General features: G+C 30.8%; 1 protein-coding gene across 1 annotated transcript in view; it reads right to left on the bottom strand.

Annotated features, from left to right (window-relative positions):
- The window catches only part of Tob (Transducer of ERBB2), a 176,814-nt gene extending 164,808 nt beyond the window's left edge, over positions 1–12,006 (bottom strand). The window contains exon 1 of the mRNA XM_088256962.1: positions 11,859–12,006. The gene's annotated coding sequence lies outside the window, so the exon portion shown is untranslated. The remainder of the gene's footprint in view (positions 1–11,858) is intronic.
- Positions 12,007–13,815: the final 1,809 nt, after the last annotated feature.

The raw sequence follows: 13,815 nt of genomic DNA on the forward strand, positions 1-13,815 counted from the left end.
TCAATAGTGGTTTTTTTGTCGGTTAATTTCAGCCCTGGTTTTCTATTTCTGGATATCGCCAAATGTGTAGACGTACACTGAAGGACAAAAGTATATGGTGCGAGAAGAGAACTGGTTAAGCTTAACCAGTTCCTAGGAACGTAACAATACTGTGCGGCTATAGAAACCCCACCACACACCCAACAATACGGACAGATACAAAATAATGTAAAATTTAAATACTTTATTTCATTCATTCATCCGGCAGTCACTTTAGGTAATATCTGTCCATTATAAATTTAAACTTAAAAAATCTTAAGGTCACGTGTTTCGATGTACATACATCGCTCACTCAACTCACTTTCAACAACGTCATAAATCAAAAAACTTGATTTTTCAGGAGATCGTTTTTAAAGTTTAAAAATATAATATAATGTATTAAAAATAAATATTATGCCACTTATTGAACTTTTTTATTGTGCAACAGATCCTTTTAGGTAAAACCTGAATGTTTTTTCTCCATTTGAAAAATATTTAGTAGATTTAAAAAATAATTAGACAGTACCTTTTCTTCAAAGTGCTAAAACAACACTTTCTGTCCTCTAGCGGGTAAATATTAAGTTAAAAGTATGCCGCTTTTGCTAGGATATAGTACATTTTCTGGGCATTTCGAAAACATGCACAACTGAAAATTGACGATTTTTGATATATGACTGTTGTTATTTTTAGTGAGTGAGCGATATGTACTGTTGTTATTTTTAAGAGGTAGATTCGATATCAATAATGGGCAAAATGGCTAACGTTACCCATGTGTTTAAAGTGATTACTAAAGCCAGCTAAATACCAGGTCGTTAACCCTGAAATGCTCGGACTTTCATTTTAGTTGTGAAATATATCAAAACACGTGTGATAATAGATTTAAAAAAGTGGTATTAAACAAGTAAAATTTTCATATTATTTTTTTAAATCTCATCAAAGATAAAGAAGAATATGGAAGTTTGGGCATTTACGGGGCTGACGACCGTCATAGGCTGGTTTAAGTGATCATTTTACACACGTGTAACATTCACCAATTCTACCCATTATTGACAACCACACTACTCAAATTCTTGGAAATTCTATAAATATGAACCAATTTGAAACATTCTTCTTAAATCACTAGAACTTCACTAGAGACATCTATTGGTAAGATGAAAATAAGCTTTTTACTGAGCAGAAACTATTTTATTAGTATTTTTTATTCTTCTTCATCTTTGATGATATTTCAAAAAATAATATGAAAATAACTCCTGTAATTGGAGATAATTCAGATTTTGTGAACAAGTATTTCGACACACTCAAAATGTTGGGAGTAAAATTTTAAATAAAAATCCCACATTATATTACATAAATAGTGAATCTCTAAGGATTTTAGTGAAATATCAGCCCACTGCTTTTACCCCGTATTAACATCTAATGTTGCATTGCATGCATGCAGTGCTCTCTTGTTCGTAAGTCAAGTAAATTTATAGTAATTAGTTCATCTCTACATTAACCATTCCAGTAAAATCTTAATTCTTTTATGTGATTTTCATATATTTAATAAATGTCGAAAAATTCGTTGAAATAGTATTTTAAGTGAAAAATCGTTCATATTTATTTGGTCTCCTTTAGAAATCGAGGACCTTTAATATTCTTGAAAATTGAATAGCTGAAACCTTCCGAGCTGAGAATTCTTTTGAAATATTCTCACATACTTTTTTTTAGAATTGAAAATACTTAATGAAAAAAATATTATGAATGTGAATACATTAAATAATGAATAGAATCACAGAACTTAATTTAAGCTTTTGAAGTCAGTGACTTCAACTAGAATTTAACTTTTGGTTACAATATTCACAAAGCGCCTTTCATTATAAAAATACTTTATCAAATGAAGTACAAGTTTTTCGGAGGTAGTATTTCGCGAGAGTTTCACTTTTATGGCATGAAAATGTTGAGTTGACTAGAAACATTGTAATTTAAGTGCCACCTACCCAAAATTCAGCTGTTTTAACTGTGGATCGTATTAAAATATCACTGAGCTGAAAAAATTAACAATCATGAAACACTAAAAAGCTTAATATTGTATGAATATAAAAACCTCGAGCAGTAAGTTCATTTTTCAAAATAGATTTTTAACATTATTGCACGAATTACTTCAATAATTTTTACTTTTACTAGAAGTGTATTGGAGAGGCTCAAATTGGCTCAAAGAGGGTCGTACTAGTCTCTTTCAAAAATGATTTATTTATTTAACTAACTAACTAACTAACTAACTAACGGGAATAGAACCCCAAACCAATATGTCTTTGCTAATAATCTTCGTCCCTTCTGCATTCATGTATCTCCTCACACATACCCGAGGATTATCCCGACTTCTGACCAAACCTCGTGCCAAATTTTCCTCGGTCTTCTTCTGCTTTTATTATCAACTACATTTTTTAAATAAACAAGTTTTACTATTCTTTCTTCACTCTTTCGATTAAAATATACAAGACATCTAAACACACCTTTCTTAATTATATCAATAATGCTCATCTCAACCTTATATTCTTAACTTTTATCACCATACAAACATCCTTCGTTGTTTAACTGCACATTTTGTTCCCTTCTGGAATTTTTTTTGTTGCTTTTTTGAGTATTTACTTAAAATATATATTTTATGAATTTTTGGAGTAAGGGCTTTTTGCCTTAAAATAAAATGAATTAAAAATCGGAACGGTAATAAACTGGTCTGCGAAAAAACTTTATTGTTTGCCAATAATAACAGAAATACATTTAGTATCCTGAACAAACATTAATCAGGAAGGAATTCGTTCTTTAGCTAATAATATTTCATATTAATGTGGATACAACTCCCTTGAAGTTACGTGATAAATTGATTTGATAAATAAACTCTGTATTTTCTAATATTATTATCCTTGTAAAATAAATAAAACGTATTGGGTTAAATTAACTGAACTAAAAGGATTCCGAGTAAACAACCTTGTGTTATGTTTATGTTTGGCATATGTTATGTTGGCTAAACATGGCAAATAAAACAAATTTGAATTCTAAATTGTGATTTGTGCTTTCGAACAAAATATTATCACAAACTTTAAGGATTCAATACATATTAACATATTTACAGTTACAGACACACGCACACACACACACACACACACACACACACACACACGCACACACACACACACACACACACACGCACACACACACACACACACACACACACACACATATCGTAGGCATACAGGAGAAAGTGACCAATGCACTTTTTATAACATAATCATTGACTATTTGATATCTTACTAGCTCGGCTGTCCAAACTCAAAACACAGTAAGGGACATTTTTTTGTAGTACGTTTTTTTTGCATTTTTTGACTAAGTAGATTCTACTTAGCCCAAAAATGTAAAAAAAAAAGGACCACAAAAAAATGTCCCTTACTGTGTTTTAAGTTTGGACAGCCGAGCTTTATATTGCCCTGAAAAAAATCCCAAAGGATTTTAAACTTGGAAGTATAATAAATTGACTTGTTAAAAATGACTTACTGCATTGATGTTTATTTTCTTGCTAAGCAAAAGTGACTTAAATGGCCCTCCTGAACATCTTACGTTTTGTTAGTTGGTCACTTTCTCCTGTACGACTACGATATATATAACAGGAAGGCACAAAATGTATCATACCCAAACCTCCTCTACACAGCTTTCTAAATAATATCGAAAATGCTTATCTCAGCCTTGCATTATTTCCTTACATCACCATTAGAACATCTATCATACATCGTTTTGCTGCACATTCGTCTAAAATATCGCATTTCAACTGTATTCAGTTAAAATTATTAAGTATTTCAATCTCTTTAAATTATTAAGTATTTCAATCTCTTTCAGGACAGGAGACGGAATAATTGACGGGTATGCATGAGGAGATGCATGAATGTGGAAGAGGTGAATATTGTTTGTAAAGACACAATGATGTTGCGTTCTATTCTCTACCCACTATTGAGAACCACGAAATTATATTTTTTTGAACAAGAATTTGTATAAACACAAAATGTTGTGAAAATGGAAGATGTGAAAATTTGCAAAGATAGATTCGTGTGGCATTCTATTTTCTCTGCTTCTGTTGGTTAGTTAGTTTTCTTATGATGAAAAAATATAAGAAATATTTCTGTATTTATAAGACTCCTGAAATGGCTTATATAATGCAATAAGTGGTTTAAACACCCTTAATAGAGTATTCCGGTTTAAATTGGCTTGGGATGCAGGGTGTAATAACTCACCACTGCACATTTATTATGCTAACCCTTACTTCTATAGTATAATATCTCCTGGCGGTAGATTTGTGGCAATGTAGCAAGGCGATGCTTTACTCTACAGCACAACTTCAATAATACAGTTAAACCTTGATATAACGGACCTCTTCTCAACAAACTTTGGATATAACGAAAAAAAAAGGTCCTCTCAGTATTATACATGCTTAAATACAAATCTTTCTCTGTAGTGTGTGCACGCTAGGCTAGGTCAAGTAAATAAAAGTTATTTTTAACTTTAATGTTTATTCAATATTACTCAGGACTGGTTCCTGAAGCGAAGGGCTGATCACCTTTCCTTCGCGTGTTAATGACCAAGATAACACTGCGTTTATATTATGTTGTGCCCTATGCACAATCGGGTGACAAAAAAATACAAGTACAACTGCATATTTTTAGCGGCCATGATGATCACGCCATACATCCAAACATATGAAAATAATTATCAAAAGTATTTTCGCAATTTTAGAGTTGATAGAAGAGAATGGCGAAGGAGAGGTCATCTGTTGCTGCAGACCAATCTGCAAGATCGAGACCAGAGAAGAAAAAGGGTTCATTTAAAAACAAAATGAAAGGTGCAAACAAAACATGATTTCTTTTTCAAAGCAGCATTACCGAAAGCAAGTGCGTTGATATCAAATAGCAACGTCACTTCACGACGAGTATCTGATGACAATAAATAGAGTTTCGTTTGAGTTTTGTATTGTTTATTCATATCTAAATACGGTGTTCACATTCAAGTTTAAAAAAAATATTTTACGCATATTTTTATAAAACGGACTTTCGACTTTAACGGGTACCTCCTCCCCCTAATAACTCCGTTATATCGAGGTTTTAATGTACTTCCTCCATAAGGGGCACATATTAAAAGATAATATGGTTTACAATTCGCCCCAACAAAACGAATACAATGAGAAAATGATTGGTATTATTCTTAAAGCGACTGTTATTTCTATATTCTAACAATACATGGGTTAGAATTCAATCTTAAACATTCAAGTATTATTTGTACCTGTAAATAAAATTAATTAATTAAATTTTCTTGGGAAAATATTTGAAATATAAAAAAAAACACTTGAATAAGATATTTCTTCAGTTTTTTAATGAAAACACGACTAGTTTCGAAAACTACTGATGTTCTCATCAACAGACGAAAATAGAAAATGTTTGATTTCCTTTTACTTGGGTATATAATATTTTTATTAATTGATTCGGCAGTCACTTTGTGGTGATATCTTTCCTTTTTTAATTTAGGATTTAGCCTAGTAAATACTATTTTTTCTTAAAATCTAATGTTGTACGTGTTTCGATGGATTCCGTATCATACGGTGTTAGAAAATGATACGAAATACATCGAAACACGTTTCGCATTATATTTAAAGGAAAAGAGGTATTTATTATGTTTTACTTTAATTGAAAATATATTATATAAGCGACCGTCAAGAAACACGATGTCCACAGTGAGAAATGTTAATTATTGCGTGCGATGATGGCGCTGCCATTGTGGTGAAAAAATCTGTTTTCCTCTTGTAGGTATATTAAATACGCGTGTATGGAATCCAACCTTGTGTAAAAAAGTAAAAGCAACCGGTGAACAGCTTTAAAAGATTTAAATCTTAAGATTTAAAACAAACCTAACGTTTTCTTACGTAAAGATTTATTGAAAGATTCTCAATTTCAAGTCACGTGTTTGCCTCCATCACAAACAGATACATGACGTCACGTTCCTTAAACCTAATGTTTCAAGATTAATTGAATGTCTTCACTTAAAAGGCATCTCCTAATTGATGAAGACGATAATTAATTGAAACTCGACTTTGCTTAGCTTTGACATTTAGAGTTTCATACTAAACCCAGCTATATTACTAGTTGTTTTATTTATGATAAATCAGAAATATCATAGAAAATTATTTAAAATATCTACTTTTTAGTATAATGTTTTTAATTTGCACCACTATTATTTTTTTTTAACTAATTAGAAGTTAAACTACATAAAATTGAAGGTGACTTTAAATAATACCCAACAACGCCACGGGACAGGCGCCGTGGCGTCGTCGGGTAGACGCTCGACTGCGAACCTGGCGTCGAGGGTTCGATTCCAGCCAATTGCTAAATAAATTCAACAAAGATTTATTTTCAATTGGTCTGGGTGATTATAATGTGTTTTCATATTTACCCTCACTATCCTTACTATCCTACCTGCGGACAAGCCCCTAAAAGCGCTTCTAAAGTAGAGGCTTCGCAGGTTATTCCTACATATAATTCCTATACATACCTACAGATAAGGCCATGCACACCTCATAATGTCATGTTTTCCTCGGTCTTCGTTTGCTTCCTTTTCCAACTACATTCGCCTCATAATTTTGTTTTACCTTTTTTGCTTCAATCATTCTTTCCATATGTCCAAACCATTTCAAAACAACTTTCTTAATTTTATCGATGGTGTTTATCTCAGCTTTGCATTCTTACGTTTTTACACTTGGAACTTGGTTGGGAAATTTTGATGCATCCACCGTATAGTTCAGATCTTGCACTGTCTGATATATATATATATATATATATATATATATATATATATATATATATATATATATATATATATATATATATATATATATATATATATATATATATATATATATATATATATATATATATATATATATATATATATATATATATATATATATATATATATATATATATATATATATATATATATATTTATATATATATATAAATATATATATATATATATATATATATATATATATATATATATATATATATATATATATATATATATATATATATATATATATATATATATATATATATATATATATATATATATATATATATATATATATATATATATATATATATATATATATATATATATATATATATATATATATATATATTACTTTGTTTTTAAATCGCTTGATTTTGAAACAAAATTACATTTAAATTATAAAATGGAATATCACAAAGCTAGTGCTCTATTCAATCTATTTCGCAACCTCGCATCGATATATATTTATATCAACAAATAAATTATATGTTTGGAATCGTACCTCAGGTGTTACTTGTTTCACTGGTAGATTTTATATTACGTTTCGATATAAAAATCACATCGCAATGGCATAATGACACAATTTCGCTGGAGAAAAACACATAAATTCAACAGCCAAATGGCTCCTTGAAACGAAATCAGGTCATTGCGACCGTTTCTGTAATGGACCTAATAGGATTGTGTTCCCACTCTTCCATCCCACTATCTTCTGGAGCATTCCATTGCAGCTAGTAGCTATTTTACACCATACATCATAAAGTTACAGCGTTATATGCAAATACGCGCTTGAACTCCATTACGCAAATTGTGTGCGAACAATGTGACGCGGTTTATTGGATAAAGGCGCCAGGGATGGAGTGTGGACGAATTTCTAAATTGATTAATAATAATTTAATATGTAGGGTGAAATAGTAGTTACCCATATTAAGCACCTATTTATGTTTTCCATAATTTTCTGCACAAAATGAAGGAAAAATAGAATTCTAAGGTGTATACCAACCAGTGGCGTACACGAAAAGTTTTAGCCAACCAGTGGCGTGCAGTAGACGTAGGTAGTAAGGTAATCTAGGTACTAGTTACTCGAGTATGTAGTAGAAGTAGGTAGTAAGGTAAGCTAGGTACTACTTAGTAAGGTAGGGTAGGTACTGGTTGCGTTTTTATATGTCACGCGGGTAAGTTCGGTTAGGCACTGCTTTTCTGCCTATATGGAATGCACCCCCCCTGATACCAACATGTACTCGTACAGTAAATTTATATATTTTTTTCCTCATATTTTCTTTGACCAGTGACCGGATTTCATCGTTATTTGACAAATTTGTAGGCTATATATACAACAACGCCGTTGACATGCGTTTTCTGAAATGAATGTGTGAAAAATCGTTTTATGGCATATAATCGGAGGGCATGCATGATTACATGTATGGATGTGCAGGAAGCTAAATGTGTGTGTCAGGACAGAAGAGTATGGCGGTCCATCCTCTCTGCCTACACTTATAGTGAAACGCCGTGATGGTAGAAGCAGTATTATACAGCAAAAAAGCGGTTAAAAACCATGATTTTATTTTAAAAAATTCTGACCAAATGTATTAAATGGAATGAATTGAAACTTAGTATTATAGTATTATTATTTTTTATTATATATTATTATTTTATTTTTATATATTATTTTTTGACATCTTATCAAAGGTGAAGAAGAATATGGATGTCTTGGCATTTACGGGGCTGACGACCGTCATAGGCTGGTTTCAGTCATCACTTAACACACGTGTAACATTCACCAATTCTACCCCTCTATTATTATTGACAACCACTCTACTCAAATTCTTGGAAGTTCTATACATATATAAACCAATTCCGAAACGTTCTTGAATCATTAATCAAAATTTTATTAATCCAGATTTTGTGAACAAGTATTTGGACACTTTCAAAATGTTGTACAGTAATACATAATTACATGTAATATAAAGTAAGGGTTTATATTTTGTTAGAGTATTATTATTGGTTTTTGTGTTTTTTTAAGGGTCTAAAGATGATTTAATTTAAAATATTTAGTCGTTGTTTTATTTTATAAATGAAGTCCTACCAAGAAATGTCAGTAAAATATTAAATCTAATTCAAGATAAAATTTAATTAACCGTCCCATTGATATTCGTAATGTAATGAATTTTATGTTTGTTTTTGATCAGCAAGCCAAAAAAGAGGCATAAGTTTTTTAATTCCATGAGTATTTCATTTTGTAACCACAGTAATGTTCAGAATTCAGAAATTAATTGAAAAGTGAAAAATAAAATTTTGCAATGAAAATTCTATTTGAAAGGAGTGTGTATTTTTTAAATTTTTAATTCTTTTACAAATTTACAGCTGAGAAAACGTTTTTTTAACCCCACAATCTTTTCATGGCGTTTTCATTTGTAAAATGTTAAGTCAATAAACGCTTATAATAGGTTGAATAAAGCTTTATATTTCAAGAATAATGTAATATTATATTTGAACATTATTTGAAAAGTCTAAATTTTAATATTCTATTTTTACATACATATTTTGAAGAATTAGGTGTTGCTTTTATGAGACAGTTATTTATTGTTATGGCGGTGACCTTAGTTAAATTGCATGAAGGCACATTTTAGGCGTCATAACTTTTTTTCTCGATTCATCTTTACTTAAAAACTAACTAACAAACCATCACGCCGCTTCCCCGCAAGGGTAGTAGACAGAATAGAACGCCACACCAGTTTGTCTTTGCAAATATTCTTCGCCTCTTCCACGTTCATGCATCTCCTCATAGATACCCGTCGGTTATTACGACTCCTAACCTGACCGCTTTCAAGTATTTGGCATACCTGATCGTGCCAAGTTTTTCTCGGTCTTCCTCTGCTCTTTTTCCCAATTACATTCGCCTCACTCATTTCCTCACTCATTCGTTCACATGTCTAAATCTCAACACACCTTTCTTAATTTTATCGATAATGCTTATATCAGCATTGCATTCCTTCCCTAATTTGAATATCTATCATGCATCGTTTTGCTTTTTGCATTACTTTAAAATAGCATAAATGGTTGTTCCAAGGAAGGAGTTCGCCGACAAAGTAATGTGTAGATATAAACAAACCAGTCAGGGTTGCCAAACTATACTATTATACATGTTTTTCACTTCAAATTGGACGTTTGACGTTAATAATATTAGTATATAACCACTCACCGAGATTTTTATGTCTACCGGTTTCGAGGCGTACCCGTCTCTTCGTCAGGACAATCACTACCACAGCATGCAAACAATACTACCCTTCACTACCATAGTACTATTTACGTATGTCTCGAAACCGGTAGACATAAAAATTTTGGTAAGTGGTTATATACTATTATTGTTAACATTTTTGTAAAAAAAGTAAAAAGTAAAAATGACCAACCACAAAGTAAATGCTTTAAATATTATTAATATTGAGAATATCAAATTTCACGTTTGAAAAATCAAATTGGACGTTTCACAAAACAAATTAGACGCTGTATTGTAATTTATAAAAATGTTAGAATTTTCAAAATATATTCACACTAGTACTACAGATACCGCCAGTGTGAATTCCTGCCCACATATTTTATTCTTAAGACTAGCAAGTGCGTTAGTCGTCAAATTGACAAGCCTTAGTTATATTTTTTAAATTCATTTTAATTTTGTAAAATACAATATAACGTCCAATTTGGTTTGTAAAACGTTCAATTTGAAGTAAAAAACCTGTAATACTATTGATTCTTAACCAAACTCAATGGTGCATAGGGCAGTGCATAAAACTGATGCAATGTTACGTTAGTTAATTTTATGATGGCAAGGTGATTAATCCTGCACTTCGGGTAACAGTCCGGGATACTATCAAATGAATATTAGAGTGAAAAATATTTTCTTTTACTCTCTTGGTAACAAAACCCGGGACTTCCAGCATTTTAGCCAAAAACGCTAACCACTACGCTTTAGAGCCGGACAAACAGAATTATTCATTCATTCAAACCCTTATCCGCACCCCAATGGTGGATAAGGCACTGTTATCTTGATTGTAAACACACAAAGGAAAGGTGATCAGCCCTCCGTTTCAGGTACCAGTCCAGGGTAATATTGAATAAATATTAGAGTGAAAAAATTACGTATATTTATTTAACCCCCCCTGGGAATCGAACCCGAGACCTCCAAAACGGTAGCCGAACGTGCTGACCATTACACTACGGAGGCGGACAAACAGTATTCTGCTTAACACATATCCATCAACATAAATTTATTCCTTTTTTATCGAACTCACTACTTATAATTAACGTCAAAAAAGCAAAATAATACAGATTTGATAAGTGTGGTGTCAATCATGGGTAGCATTTTAAACATGTATAAAGTATTCACTTACCACAATTTAACCAAATAATAATAATAATAATAATAAAACCCTTATCCGCACCCCAATGGTGCATAGGGCACTGCGTCATATAAACGCAGTGTTATCTTGATCGTTTACACATGAAGGAAAGGTGATCAGCCCTCCGCTTCAGGTACCAGGTCCAGGGTAATAATATTGAATAAATATTACAGTGAAAAAATCACTTATATTTATTTTGCCCCCCTTGGAAATAGAACCCGGGACTTCCAGAACGGTAGCCGAGCGTGCTGTCCATTACACTACGGAGGCGGACAAAATAATTATAGCAAAATAATTATAATAACAAATTTTTACCTACTCGACCCAACACACGAACTTCAAGCAAAATATTCGTGAAATAATTTACATTGGTTTTGCGTTATACATTAAAAAAAAAACTCTTTAAAGTTAATCTTCAACTCACGTAGTTGAAAGTAAACATAAACATAATTTATAGCAATTCTTCTAAATTCTAGTTATAATGACTGACAACAATGTATGTTAATGACTAATTCAAAAAGACATATGCTATCAATCACGCCGCTGAAATGGTAAATAATTATTTAAATATTTACTTACCTGAATATTAACGGCACGCCATCCAATTGTTGATGAAAACCAATTTCACTGCTTCTAAGATAAAATTGATCTTTATATTTATATCGCAAATAATTTGCAATGATAAATAAGAATAAGCACAAATTATTGTAAAAAATCACGTTTTTCTATTGCACTAACTGGATTTCACAATAACGCCATTACCGTACATAATAATTCATAATGATTAATAAGAATAGAGTACAAATTCTTGACAAAAATCACGATATTGGCAAACCATAATGATTCGTATTAATAAATGAGAATAGAGCACAAATTATTGTAAAAAATCACGTTTTTCTATTGCACTAACTGGATTTCACAATAACGCCATTACCGTACATAATAATTCATAATGATTAATAAGAATAGAGTACAAATCCTTGATAAAAATCACGATATTGGCAAACCATAATGATTCGTATTAATAAATGAGAATAGAGCACAAATTATTGTAAAAAATCACGTTTTTCTATTGCACTAACTGGATTTCACAATAACGCCATTACCGTACATAATAATTCGTAATGATTAATAAGAATAGAGTACAAATTCTTGACAAAAATCACGATATTTGCAAACCATAATAATCCGTATAAATAAATGAAAATAGAGCACAGTTTATTGTAAAAAATCACGTTTTCCTATTGCACTAATTGGATTTCACAATTACGCCATTGCCATACATAATAATTCGTAATGATAAATAAGAATAGAGCACAAATTATTGACAAAAATCACGATACTGGCAAACCATAATAATTCGTACTGATATATAAAAATAGAGCGGAAATTCTTTTAAAAATCACGTTTTCCTATTGCACTTACTGGTGTTCACAATAACGCCATTGTCATACATAATAATTCGTAATGATAAATAAGAATACAGCACAAATTCTCTTCAAAAACTACGATTTCCTAAATACACTAAATGTTTCACAGGATTTCACAATAACGCTATTGGTAAACCATAATAATTCATATTGATACATAAGAATACAGCACAAATTCTTGTAAAAAATTACGTTTTTCTATTGCACTAACTGGATTTCACAATAACGCCATTACCATACATAATAATTCGTAATGATAAATTCTCTTAAAAAAGCACAAATTCTCTTAAAAAACTACGATTTCCTAAGTGCACCAAATGTCAAACAGGATTTCACAATAACGCTATTGGTAAACCATAATAATTCATGTTAATAAATAAGTATAAAACACAAATTCTTGTAAAAAATCACGTTTTCCTATTGCACTATATGATAAATTCAATTTCACAATAACGCCATTGTCATACATAATAATTCGTAATAATAAATAAGAAGAGAGTATATTTTTTTTTCAAAACCACGTTTTCTTAAGTGCACAAAATGTTTGCTAGGATTTTAATATAACTCACTTAGCATACCATAATAATTCGTAATGATAAATAAGAATAGATCACAACTTCTCTTAAAAAACCACGTTTTCTTAAATGCACCAAATGTTTTAACAGAATTTCACAATAACTCCATTAGTTTACATAATAATTTGTAAGAATAAATTTTAAAAGAGTTGTGTTCTAATCTTCCTAAAAACCAAGTTTTACTAAATGTACCTAATGTTTAATGGGATCTCACTATAACACTTCATTGGCATATCTTTTCAGAAACATTTAAAAAAAATAACATATTAATATGAACGATTCACAACCGCGCACTATAAAACTATCAGTGGTATGAATCATATGTAGATTAGTTTTACTCAAAAACAATGTTTAAGGTTTAATTATTGTCAAGCAATAAGATTATTTTAAATCCACCAAGAGTTCAACAGAATTTCACAATAGGTCCATTGTCATATTTTTGCAAAAATATTATTAAAAAAAAACGAATTAATATCAACGATTCACGTCCGCGCACTGCGATTAGAGTAACAATAATAGATAGTTTATATA

The sequence above is a fragment of the Brachycentrus maculatus genome, unplaced genomic scaffold (genome assembly GCF_059751285.1).
Source record: "Brachycentrus maculatus isolate JH-2025_06_01 unplaced genomic scaffold, ASM5975128v1 h1tg000069l, whole genome shotgun sequence".
Classification (NCBI taxonomy): domain Eukaryota; kingdom Metazoa; phylum Arthropoda; class Insecta; order Trichoptera; family Brachycentridae; genus Brachycentrus; species Brachycentrus maculatus.